The sequence below is a fragment of the Acinonyx jubatus genome, chromosome C1 (genome assembly GCF_027475565.1).
Source record: "Acinonyx jubatus isolate Ajub_Pintada_27869175 chromosome C1, VMU_Ajub_asm_v1.0, whole genome shotgun sequence".
Lineage (NCBI taxonomy): Eukaryota > Metazoa > Chordata > Mammalia > Carnivora > Felidae > Acinonyx > Acinonyx jubatus.
This window is the reverse complement of record NC_069381.1, coordinates 93122604-93141565: the sequence shown is the minus strand read 5'-3', so window position 1 is coordinate 93141565 and position 18962 is coordinate 93122604.

The following is an 18962-nucleotide window of genomic DNA, read 5'->3' as shown; positions in this document are numbered from 1 at the left end:
TTAATATTACATTCAATTTTTGATAAGCTTGGATCATATCCAAAAGTGTTATCACTGGAAGATACGTCAACTCCATGAGGGTGTGGCACGATAATGATATATTCCATGGGGATGTCTTCAGTGATTGAGGTGTTGTGTGGCATCCATAGATACAACCTTTTGTGTCTTCATTCCATTATATACTATATCCTGTGTTATTGAGGTATAACTTAAATGCAGCTATCCCATTAGGTGGGAGTTGTCCATTCATAGTATTATTCAAGAATTTTGATTCCATTCCATTATGACGTGGTATGCAGAAAATTTCAAAGACTGACTTTGAGGTTATCTCTCCTGCTCTAGGGAAATTTACTAGCCCTTCAGGGTGATGTCCATGCCCTCTAAACCAAAGTGTGAATTGGTCCAAATGGATGCTTTAGGTGCTGGTTTTCTGAATATTCTGCATGAAAGTGCCCCATAGGGTGTGATGCTATAAGGTTCAGTTGAAATCATAGAAGAATTGGTTTTAAAAGCATTGGTCTGGGCGCCTGGGTGGCTCAGTTGGCTGAGCGTCCGACTTCAGCTCAGGTCACGATCTCACAGTCTGTGAGTTTGAGGCCCACGTCGGGCTCTGTGCTGACAGCTCAGAGCCTGGAGCCTTCTTAGGATTCCGTGTTTCCCTCTCTCTCTGCCCCTCCCCTGCTCATGCTCTGTCACTCTCTCTGTCAAAAATAAACATTAAAAATAAATAAAATAAATAAATAAATGAAAGCATTGGTTTTGTAACATCGTCCCTGCGTAAGTATGCGGTAAAATTACCTTTAAAGTCCCTGAGGCATGCCAATGTCCAATTATGGCATAATGGTTTCATCTAGTAATGTGTGTTTTTTGGTACATGTAAATAAGGTCTAGTTGATGTGTGAAGTGATGGTCTGGGTGCGTAAGCAAGGTTGGTCCTATTTTTAACTTCCAGGCTAATCCTGTGGGTGCAAATGTTCCATTTCCTCTTTTCTAAATGTTGAGTAGGTTGATGAAACCTTGGGGTACCAAGTGTCATGTGTGTTGTCACATTGTATATCTTTATGTCTCACACAAAAATTGCCAAAAAATGGAAAGTTTGGAAAATCTGTTAAATAATAGTTACAGTATGTATTGTTTTCATCTGTGGATATGATGTTGTATTCCTTTGGGTATCACATTGACATTGGAAGCTTATCTAGGGGTGGGTTAAAGTATGGAAAGTGATAATCATGAGGGTTGAGTAGTAACAGTACTTTCAGGCTATTCATATTTGTCACATTCTATTTTCATGATATTTATATTCATCCTACATTCTATCTATCTATCTATCTATCTATCTATCTATCTATCTATCTATCATATATATCCTTTTGTTCCATACCCACTTGGTACCCAAATTCATACCATGTGTCGATGGAGGATTTGTACAAGTGTATTATAAGGTTTATGCATGTGATTGATATGTGGACATACTGAAGTGTGTATTGCTCTATGTTGGGTATATATGCTTGTGTGCTGAGATTATGTAGGACGGTAGTAATGTTTTTATTTTTAATTTTTTTTCTGATTTCTGAAAATGTTATTTTCTTTCAAAGATACGTTATATATTATCAAAATTATTGTTTTTTAAACAGGGTATGTCCATCCCTTTTTGTTTCCAGTAAGAATTTTCTTTCTTTAAAAGTTTTTATTTAAAGTTTTTTTTAATGTTTATTTATTTTTGAGAGAGAAAGAGAGAGAGAGAGAGCGGGGGAGGGTCAGGGAGAGAGGGAGACACAGCATCCGAAGCAGCTTTAGACTCTGAGCTGTCAGCACAGAGCCCAATGTGGGGCTTGAACCCACGAACTGTGAGATCATGACCCAAGCCGAAGTCCGGCTTTCAACTGACTGAGCCATCCAGGCACCCTGAAAAGTTTTTATTTAAATTCCATGGATTAACATACAACGTAATATTAGTTTCAGGTATACAGTTTAGTGATTCAACACTTAAATACAACACCCAGTGCTCATGCAAGTACACTCCTTAATCCTCATCAGGTGTTTAACCCACCTTACTTCTGGTAACCATTAGTATGTTTTCTAAAGTGTTCTAAAGTTAGAAGTCTGTTTCTTGGTTTGCCTCTCTCTTTTATTCCCTTTGCTTGTTTTTTTGTTTGTTTCTTAAATTCCGCATATGAGTGAAGTCATATGATATTTGTCTTTCTCTGACTTATTTTGCTTAGAATAATACTCTCTAGCTTCATCCACATCATTGCAGATGTCAAGATTTCATTCTTTTTTATGACTTAGTAATATTTCACTGTGTATATCATATCTTTTTTTTTGTACTTAAATCAAAACAATTTAGAACTCTATTCAATATATTATATGAATGGAGTCTCAAATTCTTCCATAGAAGCCAACAAAAATAAATGAAATTTATCACACAAAATCAAGAATCTAAATTTGTTAAATATTAAGCTTGAAGACAGTGTCCAAAATTTAATTTTTATGTTATATAATTGCATTTTGTATTATCTCAACTTTGGGTAATGCTTTTTTGTTGGAACTTCTATTTGTAATTGGATACATTTTTCTTTCTTTTTTTTTTTTTTTAATTCGTTGTTGGGGTGCCTGGGTGGCTCAGTCGGTTAAGTGACCGACTTTGGCTCAGGTCATGATCTCACAGTTCATGAGTTCCAGCCCTGCATCGGGCTGTGTGCTGACAGCTCGGAGCCTGGAGCCTGCTTCAGATTCTGTGTCTCTCTCTGCCCGTCCCCTGCTCACACTCTGTCTCTCTCTGTTTCTCAAAAATAAATAAATGTTAAAAAAAAATTTATTGTCATGTTAGCTAATATACAGTGTAGTCTTGGCTTCAGGAGTAGGTTCCTGTGATTTATCACTTAACAAGTGCCCTCTTCAATGCCCATCACCTATTTTCACAACCCCCCCCCAGCCCTCACCCCCATCAACCCCTCAGTTTGTTCTCTGTGTTTAAGAGTCCCTTATAGTTTGCCTCCTTCTCTGTTTGTATCTTATTTTTCCTTCCCTTCCCCTATGGTCATCTGTTAAGTTTCTCAAATTCCACATATGAGTGAAATCATATGGTATCTGTCTTTCTCTGACTGACTTATTGCACGTAGCATAATACCCTTCAGTTCCATCCACATTGTTGCAAATGGCAAGATTTCGTTCTTTTTCATCACCAAGTAGTATTCCATGTTATATATAAACCACATCTTCTTTACCTATTCATCAGTCAATGAACATTTGGGCTCTTTCCATACTTCGGCTATCGTTGATAGTGTTGCTATAAACATTGGAGTGCGTGTGTCCCTTCGAATCAGCACTCCTGTCTCCTTTGGATAAATTCCTAGTAGTGCTATTGCTGGATTGTAGGGTAATTCTATTTTTAACTTTTTGAGTAACCTCCGCACTGTTTTCCAGAATGGCTTAACCAGTTTGCATTCCCACCAATAGGGCAAGAGGGTTCCCCTTCCCACATCCTCGCCAATATCTTTTGTTTCCTGAGTTGATAATTTTAGCCATTCTGACAAGTATGAGATGGTATCTTAATGTGGTTTTTGATTTGTATTTCCCTGATGATGAATGATGTTGAGCATCTTTTCATATGTCTGTTTGCCATCTGGATGTCTTCTTTGGAAAAGTGTCTATTCATATCTGTTGCCCATTTCTTCACTGGATTATTTGTTTTTCAGGTGTTGAGTTTGGTAAGTTCTTTATAAATTTTTGATAATGACCCTTTATCTGATTTGCTATTTGCAATTATTTTCTCCCATTCCATCAGTTGGCATTTTAGTTCCTTTGCTCTTCAAAGAGGTTGTTGCCTGTTTTCTCCTCTAGGATTTTGATGGTTTCCTGCTTCACATGTAGGTGTTTCATCCATTTTGAATTTATTTTTGTGTATGGTGTAAGAAAGTGGTCCAGTTTCATTCTTCTGCATGTTGCTGTCCAGTTCTCCCAGAACCATTTGCTAAAGAGACTTACATTGTTTTCCATTGGAATCTCTTTCCTGCTTTGTCAAAGATTAGTTGGCCATCTATTTGTGCATCCATTTCTGGGTTCCCTATCCTATTCTATTGGTCTATGTGTCTGTTTTTTTGCCAAATACCATACTGTGTTGATGATTACAGCTTTATAATACAGCTTAAAGTCTGGGATTGTTATGCCTCCAGCTTTGGTTTTCTTTTTCAACATTACTTTGGCTATTTGGGGTCTTTTGTGGTTCCATAAAATATTTAGGATTGTTTGTTCTAGCTCTGTGAAGGATGTTCGTGCTATTTTGATTGGGATTGCATTGAATGTGTAGATTGCTTTGGGTATTATCAACTTTTTAACAATATTTGTTCTTCCAATTTATGAACATTGGATTTTTTTTTCAGTTTCTTTGTGTCTTCTTCAGTTTCTTTCATAGGCTTTCTATAGTTTTCAGTATACAGATCTTTTACCTCTTTGGTTAGGTTTATTCCTAGGTATTTTATGGTTTGGGGGTACAATTGTAAATGAGATCAATTCCTTGATATCTCTTTCTGCTGCTTCATTATTGGTGTATAGAAATGCAACTGATTTCTGTACATTGATTTTATATTTTGTTACTTTGCTGAATTCATGTATCAGCTATAGCAGTTTTTGGGTGGAGTCTTTTGGGTTTTCCATGTAGAAGATCATGTCATCTGTGAAGAGTGAAAGTTTGTCTTCTTTGTCAATTTGGATGCCTTTTGTTTCATTTTGTTGTCTGATAACTGTAGCTAGGACTTCCAACACTATGTTAAAAAAAAAACAGTGGTGAGATTGAACATCCCTGCCATGTTCCTGATCTCAGGGGAAAGCCCTCCGCATTAAGGATGATATTGCCTGTGGGTCTTTCTTATATGGCCTTTATGATGTTAAGGTATGTTCCTTCTATCCTAACTTTCTTGAGGGTTTTTATTAAGAAAGGGTGCTGTATTTTGTCAAATCCTTTTTCTGCATTTGTTGACAGCATCGTATGGTTCTTATCCTTTCTTCTATTAATCTGATGTATCACATTGATTGAACTGTGAATATTGAACCAGCCCTGCAGCCCAGGAATGAATCCCACTTGATCATGTGAATAATTCTTTTAATATACTGTGAATTCAATTTGCTGGTATCTTGTTGAGAATTTTTGCAACCATAGTCATCAGGGATATTGGCCTCTAATTCTCCTTTTTAGTGGGGTCTTTATCTGGTTTTAGAGTCAAGGTAATGCTGTCCTCCTTGAATGAGTCTAGAAGCTTTCTTTCCATTTCTAGTTTTTGGAAGAGCTTGAGAAGAATATGTATTAACTCTTCTTTAAATGTATGGTAGAATTTCCCGGGAAGCCATCTGGCCCAAGACTCTTACTTGCTGGCAGATTTTTGATAACCAATTCCATTTCTTCGCTGGTTATGGGTCTGTTCAAATTTTCTATTTCTTCCCGTTTGAGTTTTGGTAGTGTGTGAGTATCTAGGAATTGTCCATTTCTTCCAGATTGTCCAGTTTGTTGGTATGTAATTTTTCATTATTTTCTCTAATAATTGTTTGTATTACTGTGGCGTTGGTTGTGATCTCTCCTCTTTCATTCATGATTTTATCTATTTGGGTCCTCTCTCTTTTCTTTTGAGAAGTCTGGTTAGGGGTTTATCAATTTTGGTTATTCTTTTAAAAAACCAGCTCTTAAATTCATTGATCTGTTCTACTGATATTTTTTTTCTCTTTCTTTCTTTCTTTCTTTCTTTCTTTCTTTCTTTCTTTCTTTCTTGGATTTTATATTGTTTGTTTCTGCTCTAATCTTTATTATTTCTCTTCTTCTGCTGGCTTTGGGATTTCTTTGCTGCTGCCTTTCTGGTTCCTTTAGGTGTGAAGTTAGGTTGTGCATTTGGGACCTTTCTTGCTTCTTGACGTGGGCTGATGCAATGTATTTTCCTCTTAAAACTGCCTTTGTTGCATCCTAAAGAGTTTGAATTGTCATGTTTTCCTTTTGATTGGCTTCCATATATTTTTTTAATTTCCTCTTTAATTTCCTGGTTGACCCATTCATTCTTTAGTAGGATGTTCTTTAACCTTCATGTATTTGAGGGCTTTCCAAATTTTTTATTGTGATTCATTTTTGAGTTTCACAGCATTGTGATATGAAAACATGCATGGTATGATCTCAATCTTTTTATATTTGTTGAGAGCTGTTTTCTCACCCAGTATGTGATGTATTTTGGAGAACGTTCTATGTGTACTCGAGAAGAATGTGTATTCTACTGCTTTTGGATGAAAAGTTCTGAATATATCTGTTAAGTCCATCTGGTCCAATGTGTCATTCAGAGTCATTGTTTCCTTATTGACTTTCTGCCTAGATGATCTGTCTCTTGCTGTAAGTGGAGGATTAAAGTCCCCTACAATCACTGTATTATTATGTATACATTTATATGTTTGTGATTAATTGATTTATATATTTGGGTGCTCTCACACTGGCAGCATAAACATTTACAATTGTTAGGTCTTCTTGATGAATAAATCCCTTAATTATGATATAATGCCCTTCTTCATCTCTTGTTACAGTCTTTGTTTTAAAATCTAGTTTGTCTGCTATAAGTATGGCTACTCCAGCTTTCTTTTGCCATCCAGTTGCATGATAGATGGTTCTCCATACCCTCACTTTCAATCTGCAGGTGTCCTCAGGTATAAAATGGGTCTCTTGTAGGAAGCATATAGATGGATGTTGGTTTTTTTTATCCATTCTGATACCCAGTGTCTTTTGATTGGGGGCATTTAGCCCATTTACATTCAGAGTGATTATTGAAAGATACGGATTTAGTGTCATTGTGTTATCTCTAGGTTTCGTGCTTGTGGTGATGTCTCTGGTGCTTTCCACTCATGGAGTCCCCCTTAAGATCTCCCGCAGAGCTGGTTTAGTGGTCATGAACTCCTTTTTGTTTGTCTGGGAAAGCCTTTCTCTCTCCTTCTATTCTGAATGACAGCCTTGCTGGATAAAGGATTCTTGGCTGCAGATTTTTCCTATTCAGAACATTGAATACTTCCTACCACTCCCTTCTGCCCTGGCAAATTTCAGTGGACAGGTTTGCAACTACCCTTATGTGTCTACCCTTGTAGCGTTAGGGAAAAATCTGATATATCATGGCCGACAAGACTGATGAGAGAATTTCAGTCCCTGTCTGAAGACTTCCCTTCCAGGTTCTTGTTCACACCCTGCTTGCCTCAGGCACCAGATTACTACCAAGGAGGGATGCGGAAGTAACAGACTATAAATTGTCCCCTCTGTTGACGCTCTGGGCTCAGACCTCTGGAGAACGATCTCCTCTGAGCCCACTGGTGTAAAATAAACCTCCTGGCTTCCAAGATCTCCGAGTGCCGCTTGGTTCTTCTGCCGGGTGATCCAGACCAGTTTCCGTAACATTTGGTTCCCTGACCGGGAAACCCAACTGCACTGGCCCATTGTTGCCACCAGTTAGGGAAAACGGCGAGGCAGTGACAGAATGAGGAATCGCAGTGGAGAAGGCGCTCCCTGCCTGAATTTTGGCAGTCTCCCGCTGGGTCACCTTGGGCCGGCCCTGCTCCACCATTCCTACCAGACTCGAGACTTGGAAATGGAGGATCTGGATCCAACGTCGGAGATTGGTAAGACCTGGGACCCAATTCTGTCCTGTCCTGTCCACCCATAGTGGTGGAAGGGGAACCTGATCATTCCCTGGAGACCTCAGTGGTCTCACCTGTAGACATTCTGTGGGAGGTAATGTCATAACCTCTGGTGTGTATGTGAGTGTGAATGTGCGACTTGGTCTGTCTTGCTGGCCGAGTTCGATTCTGTGGCTCCACAAGCGGGTACCCTTAAGGTCCCCAGAAGCATATGGAGTCTGAGTAGGCCCGTCTACAATTCTGTGGTGAATGGCATACAGTCTATGGTGGCCTCGGAATAGTTTCCTATCATAAGTCACAAAGCTGAGACTGCTACAGCTAAGTGTCACCTAAGTTCCTTTTGGACACAGACAAACAGGGATCTGACTGGTCTCCTCATTAGAGGGGGCACCCCATCCCTCTGTCTGTCTTTGAGACTCTGCCTCATGGGAACATTATGGGGTCGGGACAGAGCAAAGAAGGGATTTTGGGGAGACTATGGAATTAAGATAACCCCCGGCACGCTAAGGACCCTATGTGAGTTAGAATGGCTCACTTTTGGTGTAGGAAGGCCCTCTGAGGGAACCTTCGTTGTCCCAATGGTTTGCTACATCTGGCATGTTGTCGCCAGAGACCCAGGTTACCCTGATCAGCTCCTGTATAAGTCCTGACCTCCACAAATTCTCACCAGTGAACTGGAGAAAGAACCAATGTTTGCCCCCCCCCCCATATGAACTTCTGGTTCCTGATACTCTGCCACCTTTGGTCTCCCCACCACCTCTGGGATTGGAAGATTCTCTCTCCCCTGGAACCAGTGGCCAGATTGTGCCCTCCACCAGGCGCAGACACTCTCCAGATGCCGGTCCACAGCACCGGTACCAAGAGGCTCTCTTCCGTGGGGATTTGAGCAGAAGCGAAGAAGCCCATGAATATGTCCAGCCCAAGGGGAATCCCCCAGGGATAATTATGAGAGACTATGCAAGGTTTACACCCTGTTTGACCCTGAGGCACAAGAGAGCCATGACAAAACAATGGGGAAGATCCAGCTTCAAAAAGGGAGGAGGCCCACAGCCTCCTCAGCAAGGGATCATTGTGCCTGCTGCAAGGAGAAAGGACATTAAAGCAAGAATAGTTTCAGGTTGAGGGGGACCTGGCTCACTTCTTCTTGGCCTCCATGAGCCCACAGTCAAAATAAAAGTAGGGGGCCAAACCATGACCTTTATGTGGATTCGGGGGCCACACAGTATGGCATGACCTACCTGAGTGCTCTATCCTTCTCCTTGGCTGGGATACACTCTCAAAGGTAGGGGCCCAAATAACCTTTGATCCAAGGGGATGTACCAGCCTCAGATTCGATCCAAATGGAGACTATTCTGTGCCCATTCCCAACCAAGCGACCTGCCCAAATTCAGGACTGCCTTCCCCACTTCATGGGCTAAGTACAACCCCCTGGACTTGCCCACAGTCATGCCCCCATCGTTGTAGAGTTAATCCCAGGGGCTCAACTGCAGAGACCGTGGCAATGCCCTTTCCCCACCCCCCACAGGAGGCAAGGGCAGGCATCCAAGAAATCAGGCATTCTGGTTGAATGCCAGTCACCCTGGAACACCCCACTCTTGCCAGTGAGGAAGCTGGGAGGAGGGTACCGACCAGTTCAAGTCTTGCTCTCAGTGGTCCTGAACCCATACACCCTCCTTAGCTAGATCCCAGGGTCTGCCAGCTGGTTTACCTGCCTAGATTGAAAGGATGCCTTCTTCTGCCTCCACTTGGCCCCAGGAGCCAACCCTTTTTTTTGCCTTCAACCTTTTTCTTTGCCTTCAAATGGACCAAATCAGATACAGAGCATCAAATGCAATGGACTTGGATGCACCTCCGACAGGGGTTTTAAAACTTGCCTTCCCTCTTTGGGGAGGCACTGGCCAGAGGGCTTGCCAGCTTTCCAAGGGAGGCCACACGCTGCACCCTTCTCCAGCGTGTGGATGACCTCTTCTTTGCCAGCAATACCCGAGAGAATTTTACAGAGGGCCCAAGGGCCCTCCTCCAACTCCTGTCAGGCTCAGGGTATCGGGTCTCATGGAAAGAGAGCACTAGAGCTGGAGAAGAAGGTCATCACCTCCCTACCCTAGCCCCAAACCAAGATGAGGCTATGAAATTCCTGGGGGGCTGCAGGGTTCTGCCAAATCTGGATTCCCAGATTCTCAGCAACAGCAAAACCCCTCTATAATCTCTGGTAGGGCCAGATGGAGAACCCCCTGGCTGGACAGAGGCCAAAGCCACCTTCCTAGAGATAAAGCTGCCCCGGGGCAGATATCAGCCCTTGGCCTGCCGAATACAGAAAAGCCTTTTAAAGTGACTTTCAGAAAAGGTGGTACAGCCACTTCCATCTTTGCCCCCTGCCCCTCACTCCTGAATTTTCCTACCTCTCCAGCTGGGGGTGTGGATGCCTCTCCGCCCACAGGAGCACGGTGTTATGGAGGGCTGAGAGGTTGATTCATTCTGTGAAGTCATATCTCAGTACCTGCTCGGGTCGGAGAGATGTTTGTTTCAGAAGCCCAAGGAGGGGGCCGAGACTGCGCTGGGGTGACTCTTGATGGTGGAGTGGATTTATGCTTTGGTGCTCATTTGGGAGAGAACTTTGCTGTGTCTCAGCCTGGGAGAGGTGGCAGCTCTCAGCCCTGGGTGAAAAAGGAAGGCCGCAGAGGCCCAGGGATTGTCACCCCTCACTGCCAATGTCTGCAGAGCCAGAACTGGGCTCATACTGGGGGAGAAGGAGAGTTGATAGACAGTTGTGTGGTAGCTTGGTGGGGGGCTTGCTGCTCTCAGATTCCAGGTGATAAGGTCGATGTACCACTGGGCATCCTTGAGGGTCCCTTGCCAGCAAGTTTTGGCTGGTCACAGACTGTTTCAGTGTGGAATCTCTCTGCCCATGAGAAGAAACTCTCATGCCTCTCCAACTCGCAGTTAGCACAATACCAGGGGCTCCTCTGCGAGAATCCACTGGTCACTCTTAAAACAGTGCACACGCTGAACCCTGCAGCTTTCCTACCTTCTGAGGAAGGGAAACCAGACCATGACTGTTATGAGGTGACTGATAAAGTATTTGCAAGCTGCCCAGATCTGCATGACCAGGCTGGACAGAACCCAGACCTCACCTTGTTCAGTGATGGTAGCAGTTTCATCACGGAGGACGTTCAAAAGGCAGGGCATGCAATGATGTGCCCTCACTGAGCCCTCACCATTCAAAAGGACAAGCGAGTCAACCGACTCCCAGTACGCCTTTGCTACTGTACATATACATGGGGCAATCTACAAAGAGAGGGGCCTCACCATGGTGGGGAAGAAAGCTCCTCGAGGCCGTCTGGCTTCCAAAAGAAGTTATGGTTTCACACTGCAAAGGACACCAGAATGGAGACAACCCTACAGCATGAGGAAATTGTCTAGCAGACAAAGCAGCCAAGAAAGCAGCTAATAAGGAGGTGCTGGACATGATGATTGGGGCTGGAGTCGCAGTGCTGGTCACAGCCTAATTCCTCCTGCGGCTGATATGCAGACTGCGAGTGAGTGCAGAAAACCCCAGCCCTGGATGGCCCCAGGTGTTGAAGATCCTGCGCATCCCGAAAGAGGCACTGACACCACAACGGAAGGAGCCCCCACCCGCGATGTTTGAAGTGACTTGATGAGGGTGACCTGGGTAACTCCCACCTGCCCCCCAAGGTGCTCTATATGCTCAAGAATGTCCGGGTGCTGGGCCACTTTGAGAAGCTGCTCTTACTGGAGCTCTGCTGACTCATGTTCTCCCAGTGGCCCAGCCAGGGTGACGATGTCTTCTGGCCAGGCCAGCCGGATGCCAGTATCTATGTGGTGCAGGATGGGCTGCTGGAGATCTGTCTGCCAGGGCCTGATGGGAAGGAGTGTGTGGTGAAGGAAGTGGTCCCTGGGGACAGTGTCAACAGCCTCCTGAGCATCTTGGATGTCATCACTGGCCACCAGCACCCCCAGGGCACCGTGTCCGCCCAGGTGGCCCAAGACTCCACGGTGCTGCCGCTGCCAATGGAGACCTTTTCTGCCATGTTCACCAAGTACCTCGAGAGCTTGGTGGGGGGGGGGCAGATCAAGATGGTGAGGCTGCAGTGGGACACCTTTCTGGCACTTCACAACTACCTGCGTCTGGCCAATGAGCCCTTCAGCCATGGGATCCAGCCCCTGCGCCTCTTCCCCAGCCCCAGCCTCCTGGACCACAGCAGCCCCGTGCGTGGCTCCAAGAGGGTGGTCAGTGCCTCAGCTACTGAGGAGCCAAGGGAGACTCTTGGCCAGCCACCTGACCACACTGGGGCCCCACTACTTGGACTTGCAGGAGACCCGGTGACCACTCCCTCCAACAGCCGGGTCTTGCCCCATTATGCCAAAGCTGGCCCAATAATCACCCGCCCAGTTGACCAGGATATAAGTCTGCACTTTGTGCCGTGGGGCTGCCTGCACATCTACACCCCTTCTCACCAGGGGACTTGGTCGAGGCCAAAGACTGGAAAAATACCCTCTCAAACCACAATGGACTGGGCCTCATAGAGGTCTCACTCCAGGGGCCCACCACTCCAGAGTCAAGAGGGCCAGGCCTGAGGAGCCCCAGACATGGAAGACTGACCCAGATCCTATTTTCAACCCTGCTCCAGCCACACCCCGGAAGCTGCCTGGTCTACGCATGGCAGAAGCTTGAGGAATCACCCGTCTGATAAAGTAGACTGTCTTTACTCCTTGCTATCGGGTTGACAGAGGTTACCCCAGGAAGCTGGGGAAATAGGGAGAGGTTCCTGGTGGCACTCCTCTTCCTCTTATGGATAGGATATTTTGTTGGTATTGATTTCCTCTAATCTGGGCCCCGTTTGTAAGTGTGGGGCACATTGAATGGAAGACTCTGGGGGGTTTAAAAGCTTATATGTGTTGTAACCTCTTTCGGTCTGCTGGTTTGCCTGCCAGTAAGGAGGTTGCCAGTGCCATTTTGGGGAAGTGTTTACACTGATGTATGTGCCTCAAGCTTCAGGAAAAAGAGGTTAAATGATTCTCAGGATAAAAGTCGATGCTTAAAATTGTTACGGAACCAGGCTGGAACGCTGGTGGAAAAAGCAAGCAGCACTTGGAGATCTTGGTGGATCGGAGAGTTATTTAATACCGACGGGCTCAGAGGAGACCATTTCTCCAAAGATCTGAGCGCTGAATGCAAGGGAGGAGGGTAGTTTATAGTCGTCAGCTTCCATATCTGTGGGGGTTTTGAGCGCACAGCAAACAAAGGAAGAAGAACCCAGAGGAAGGGTCTCTGAGCCAGAGACCAAAGTCTGTTTTAGCCCCGTCTCCCATCTTTGTCATACTTTATTCACTTCTCCAACATTCCCCCCTTTGATGCCTTTTAAAAAAACTTTTATTAGGCATCACCTTTCAGTTTTACAGGTTGGTACTTTCAAAAGGCTAAGATACGTGCAGTAGTTTGGTGAAAAACAGTGTTTTCAATAAAATGTATCACGGCATTCAGTATACAGGCGCCGATGGATACAAGTAAAATTATGGAGAGGAGGGGCCCCACCAGAGCAGGAAGCCAGGATGCCCAATCTGTGAGATCCCATCCTTTCCATTGATTGATACTTTCCTGTTGTCTATGTTGAATTCTTTCCCTGAATTCCTTAACCTTAGTTGTAACTATTCCTGACTGGTTTATGAAATAGCAACATTCGTCCCCCAGAAAGATTCAAGTCCCTCCTTTTTCTGAAGTGAGGACGTCAAGAGCTCGCCTATTTTGGAGGGTCACTGCCGCCAGGGAGTTTATTTGGTTTTGTAAGGTTACCAGAGAATCTGCCACCCGTTCCATGTCTTCACTTATCTCTTGAGCTAGTCTGTGGTATAGTCCTACAAATGAACCTATGCCCCCTATTCCGGTTCCTACTCCTGTCACAATTCCTGCTCCTATCAGAACAGGTAGCAAGACTGCCTGTTTAGCCCAGGACTTGGGGCTAATGGCTGTTAGGAGCTGATCTTCAGTGTAAACGTATATCTCTGGGGTTAGGAAAACGGAATAACATATCTGAGTCCAGATGACCTCTAAGCATCAGTCGGCCGAATTAGAACACAGATAGAATACCCCAGGGGTTGAACATAGGGTTGAATTCCTCTTTAAGGTTATATTTCTTCTGCCTAGAGAGGTACCGTTCATACCTTCAGGGACTGTACAGATTAGATTGTCAGCATTTGTGAGATGGACCCCAGTGGCCAGGCGTCCAATTAAGACAGAGGTGTTGGTTTTGAGATTTTCAGGAGCTTCCCAGGTCAAAGGGATGGGAGTGGCTAAGTAAGCCCTCTGGCCGAGGGGCAAGCACATCCAGCAGGTTTGGGTGTGATTATCTATTTTATGGAGGACTTGTAGAGTAGCGTTGGCCCAACGCTGGAGTGGGGAATTGGTAAGCATCTGATTGAGGGCTGAAAGGTTCAGACCCTGGTAGGCTGCCAGGGGAGTGCTTGCCTTTATGGCTTATATTACCCTATCCTGGGTATCCTTTATAACTGTTTGAAGGGCCCTGTCTTGCACCCCTCCCCCATCCGAGATCCCCCATTGAGGAAGGTAAGTGTAACAAGCTCACGTCCCTCTCTGGAAGCCCTTGTTATGACATGGGTTCCTGACATTCTAGGTTATCTCTACAGGCTAATACTTAGTCCTTGGGGCACCGGATGACTGACAGAGAATGGGTGTTTTTCCCTTGTAGCAATCTTTGTGGAGGGAGATGAAGGCACTGAACACCCTTGACCCCCTTATTGTCATATAACAATCCTGGGGGCAAATTGGGTAAGTGGCAGTTGTGAGAGTGAGAGAGGTTATCGTAATATACAGGCAATACTTAATAATTCTCCCATCCAGAGGAGGTATGTGAGACCCAGCATGCATCTTTTGTCCCATGTCCAGCTTCTCTATCAGCCCAATAGTAAGAAGTAAGATCAGGGCTATGACACCAGTAAGGGACAAGGACTGATAGGGTTGCATCCATACCCCTGGGCTAGGTTCACTCGTTGATTCCTCAAGCTTCTGCCATGCGCAGGCCAGCCAGCCTCCAAGGTGTGGCTGGAACAGGGCTGGAGGTCTCAGGGGCCAGTTTCCCTTTTGAGGGTCAGTTTAAGTGGGTTGACTAGATCTGGATCACTTCGCCCGTTTGTGGGTTCTCCTGAGTTGGCCTTCTTAACTCTGGAGTGATGGACCCATGGGGTTATACCTGAAACTTTAAGGGCTTGTTAGAGTTGTTAGAATAACAGTATGAGGCCCAAGTCCACTATGGTCTAAGAGGTTCCCTCTTCCAATCTTTGACCCACACAGAATCTCCTGGCTGAAAGGGGTGAATGGGGGTCCCTAAGGAAATTGGGGCCCTCTCTGTGGTGTATCTTTGTAACTTGTTTAGGACTGCCCCCAAGGTCTGGAGCTGTTCTCTTATTCCCTTGTCTCCAATCTGGTGTAGGTCTCCTAGGAGTTTTCCTAAACATGGGGGGGGTCTCCCATATAATAACTCAAAAGGGGAGAATCCTAGTGTTCCAGGCATGCATTGGGCATGCAGGAGGGCCAGCAGTAGTAAATCTGGCCATGGGAGATTAGTCTCTTGGTGGAACTTAGCCAGGATTTCCTTGAGGGTGCGATTCATCCGCTCTACTTTCCCTGAGCTCTGGGGTCAGTAAGCAGTGTGCAGTTTCCAGGTAATGTCGAGGGACTTTGTTAGGGTTTGTCTAATGTCTGCCACAAATGCAGGTCCGTTATCACCATGTATGGTTAAGGGTAGACCAAACCGAGGCACAATCTCCCGTAGAAGAGCTTGGGCCACCTCGCAACTTCGTTCCGTTCTTGTCGGGAATGCTTCGACCCATCCCAAATATGTGCAGATTATCACAAGAAGGTACCTGAATCCTTTATTTGGTTGTATGTCGGTAAAGTCCACCTCTAAGTCTTCGAAAGGGGCGGCCTCCGTCCTTTGTGTGCCGGGCAGGGGCCGTGGGGCAGACCAAGCATTGTTTTTGGCACACGTTATACACGGCTCACTGATAGCTCAGCATAATGCCAGCAGCTGGCAGATACAGTAGTTCTTTTTGAGGAGGGCTCCAGTGCAGTTTTCCCTAGGTGAGTGAGTTAGTGATATTCCTTCACTAGGAGTCGCTAGGAGACAAAGATGTGTCCATTTGGCATGACCCACCATCCCTCTTTACTTAGTGTGTCCCTTTCTGTCGAGGCCCGTCTTCTTTCTTCATTTGTGTACAGAAGTGGAGAGGCTTCCCTCTGGGGCACCAGAGTCATAGCGTAGGTAGGAGCTTCGCCTGGGTCACCACAGGTGACCGCTCTGGCTGTTTTGTCGGCCAGGCGATTTTCTTGAGTTACGGGGTCGTCTCCTTTCTGATGTCCCTTACAGTGTAGAATAGCTACCTTGTCTGGCAGCCATACAGCCTCAAGAAGCTTTAGTATTTCTTCCTTATTTTTGATAGTTTTCCCTGCAGCAGTGAGGAGGTCTCTTTCCTTATAGATAGCCCCGTGTACATGCACAATAGCGAAGGCATACCGGGAATCAGTGTAGATGTTAACTCATTTACCTTTGCTCAGGATGAGGGCTCAGGTTAAGGCGTGTAGCTCACCTCAGTGTGCTGACCATCCTTCCGGCAAGGCCTTGGCTTCCAGAACTTCGGTGGTTGTGGTTACCACGTATCTTGCTCTTCGGCTGCCCTCTTGTAAATAGCTGCTCCCATCGCTGAACAGGGTGATCTCTGGGCTTGTTATAGCCTGGTCTTGGAGGTCTGGGCGGCTGGTGTGGACTTCATCCACTACTTTGGAACAGCCATGGTCGGGTTCTCCCTCCTCTGTGGGAAGGAAGGTGGCTGGGTTTAGTGTTCTTACTGTTTTGAGAGTGATCCTTGGGTTTTCATAGAGAAGGCCTTGGTATTGTGTCAGCCAAGAATTGGAGAGGAAACTATGTCCTTGGGTGCCCACGAGGGACATGATCGCATGTGGGACCTTAACATTAAGTGTTAGAACCAGTGTGAGTTTGTCTGCCTCCTTGATGAGCAGGACTGTGGCTACCAGTGCTCTGAGGCAGCGTGGCCACCCTGCAGCCACAGGATCAAGTTTTTTTGACAGGTAGGCTACTGGCCGTTGCCAAGACCCCATGATCTGAGTGGGCACTCAAAGGGCTATTTTGTCCTTTTCATGTACGAAGAGGTTAAAGGGCCTTTCTATGTCAGGCAAACCTAGGGTTGGGGCTCGTCCCAGAGCCAACTTTATTTCTGTGAAAGCAGCCCTTGCCTCCTCAGTCCATGCGAGGGGCTCCCGGGCTGGCCCTCCCAACAGGTCATAGAGGGGCCTCGCTGTGGCTGAGAATCCGGGAATCCAAATGCGACAACCTGGTGGCCCCTAAAAATTCACACAAGCCTCATTTTGTTTGGGGCTGTGGCAGTGTGATGATAACTTTCTTCCTTTCCGGTCCTAGTTCTCTTTTTCCTTTTGTGAGGAGGAAGCTTAAGTATCAGACCTGCTGCTGACAAATCTGTGCCTTTTTCCAAGAGACCCAGTACCCCGAGGAGGACAGGAGCTGCAGGAGGGCCTTGGTACCTTTCGTACAGTCTTCTTGGGTGTCGCTGGCAAGGAGGAGGTCGTCTACATATTGGAGGAGGACACACCCTGTGGTTTTCGTCAGAAAGTCGGGGAGGTCTGCAGGTAGGGCTTCCCCCCAAAGGAGTGGGCGAGTTCTTGAAACCTTGGGGAAGTTGTGTCCAGGTCAGCTGCATCTGGTGCCCTGTAATGGGCTCAGTCCATTCAAAGGCAAACAGTGGTTGACTTTGAGGAGCCAGGTGGAGGCAGAAGAAAGCATCCTTTAGGTTGAGGCACATAAACCATCTGGCTGACCCAAGAATTTGGCTGAGGAGAGTCTATGGGTTCGGAACGACTGGGTGTAAAGAAACAGTCATTTTGTTAATGGCCCTCAAATTCTGTACTGATCGGTATCATCCTCCTGGCTTCTTGACTGGCAAGAGCGGGGCATTCCAAGCCGATTGGCACTCAGTTAGAATACCTGCTTCTCTGAGTTTGGTCGGGTGCTCTTGTGTACCCATTCTAACCTCGAGTGGAAGGGGGTACTGCCTTTGTCTCTGAGGTTGGGTTCCAGGGATCAGGTCAACAATGATGGGGGCCCGACTCAAGCTAGTCCAGGTGGGTTATCTTGAGGCTGAATTCTGAGGGGCTACAGGGTAGGGCCTGGGCACAGAATAGTCTCCATTCTTCTTCCCTTGGCAGGGTAATCGCCAAGACCAGGGTTTCCTTCTGCCGTGGGTTTAATTGGAGGCTAGTGTGTCCAGTGGGTTCAAAAGTTATTTGGGCCCCAAGTTTGGAGAGCAGATCCCGCCCCAGGAGAGGAATCAGGCAGTCAGGTAATAGAGGAACTCATGCTGGACCTCGTGACCCCCAAGTTCACATTGTCAAGCTTGACAGAAGGGCTGCTGCATCGCCTGTGTCCCAGTAGCCCCAAGTATGGTTGCCATCTTTTGGTTGTAGTAACCGGGGAAGTTACAATGGAAATAAAATTAAAAATGCGGTGCCTGGGTGGCTGAGTCAGTTAAGTGTCCAACTCATGATTCTCCCTCTCTCTCTCCCTTTCTTCTCTCTGTCTCTCTCTTCCACTCCCCCCTCTACCCCTGTCCAGCTTATGCTGTCTCTTACTCTTTAAAATGAAAAACAGTCTCCCATATTCAAAATTTGTTACATGCCATACTTTTGTCAGCTGCTTTGGCTATTAAGGTTCCTAGGCATTCCAGTCTCAGTTCCCTGGAGGCCAAAGTAGTCTATCCCACTGGTATTTCCACCAAAATTACTACCTTCAAGGAAACCAATAGCCAAACCTCTGTCATGGCCCAAAGGGATATTCTCTCGAATGATAAATTTCAGAAACATTGACAAGAGATACCCAGCAGTTGGCCCCAGGGAGGGGGAAACAATATGGAAAATCTAGTAATTGTTAGCTTGATTAAAAGAGAACTCTGGTTTGGACCAAACAACAATCTGGCCCAACTAGAAATTCTAAAACTCCCGCTATTTACCACTGTATATACATTAAACCATTGGTCTCCTGAACATGATAGCATTCATGAACCAGTATTGGTGAGAAACAGTTGATAAGGCTGTTAATAGGGCTGTAAAAAGTGCCCACCTGTCCAAAGTAAATTTCAGGGAAACCTGTTCACACAAATGGATTTCATACAACTCCCTCTCTTTGTGGATAGTTTTTAGTCCTGGTTTGTATGTTTTCCCACTGGACCAAAGCTTTCTGTTATAGACATGC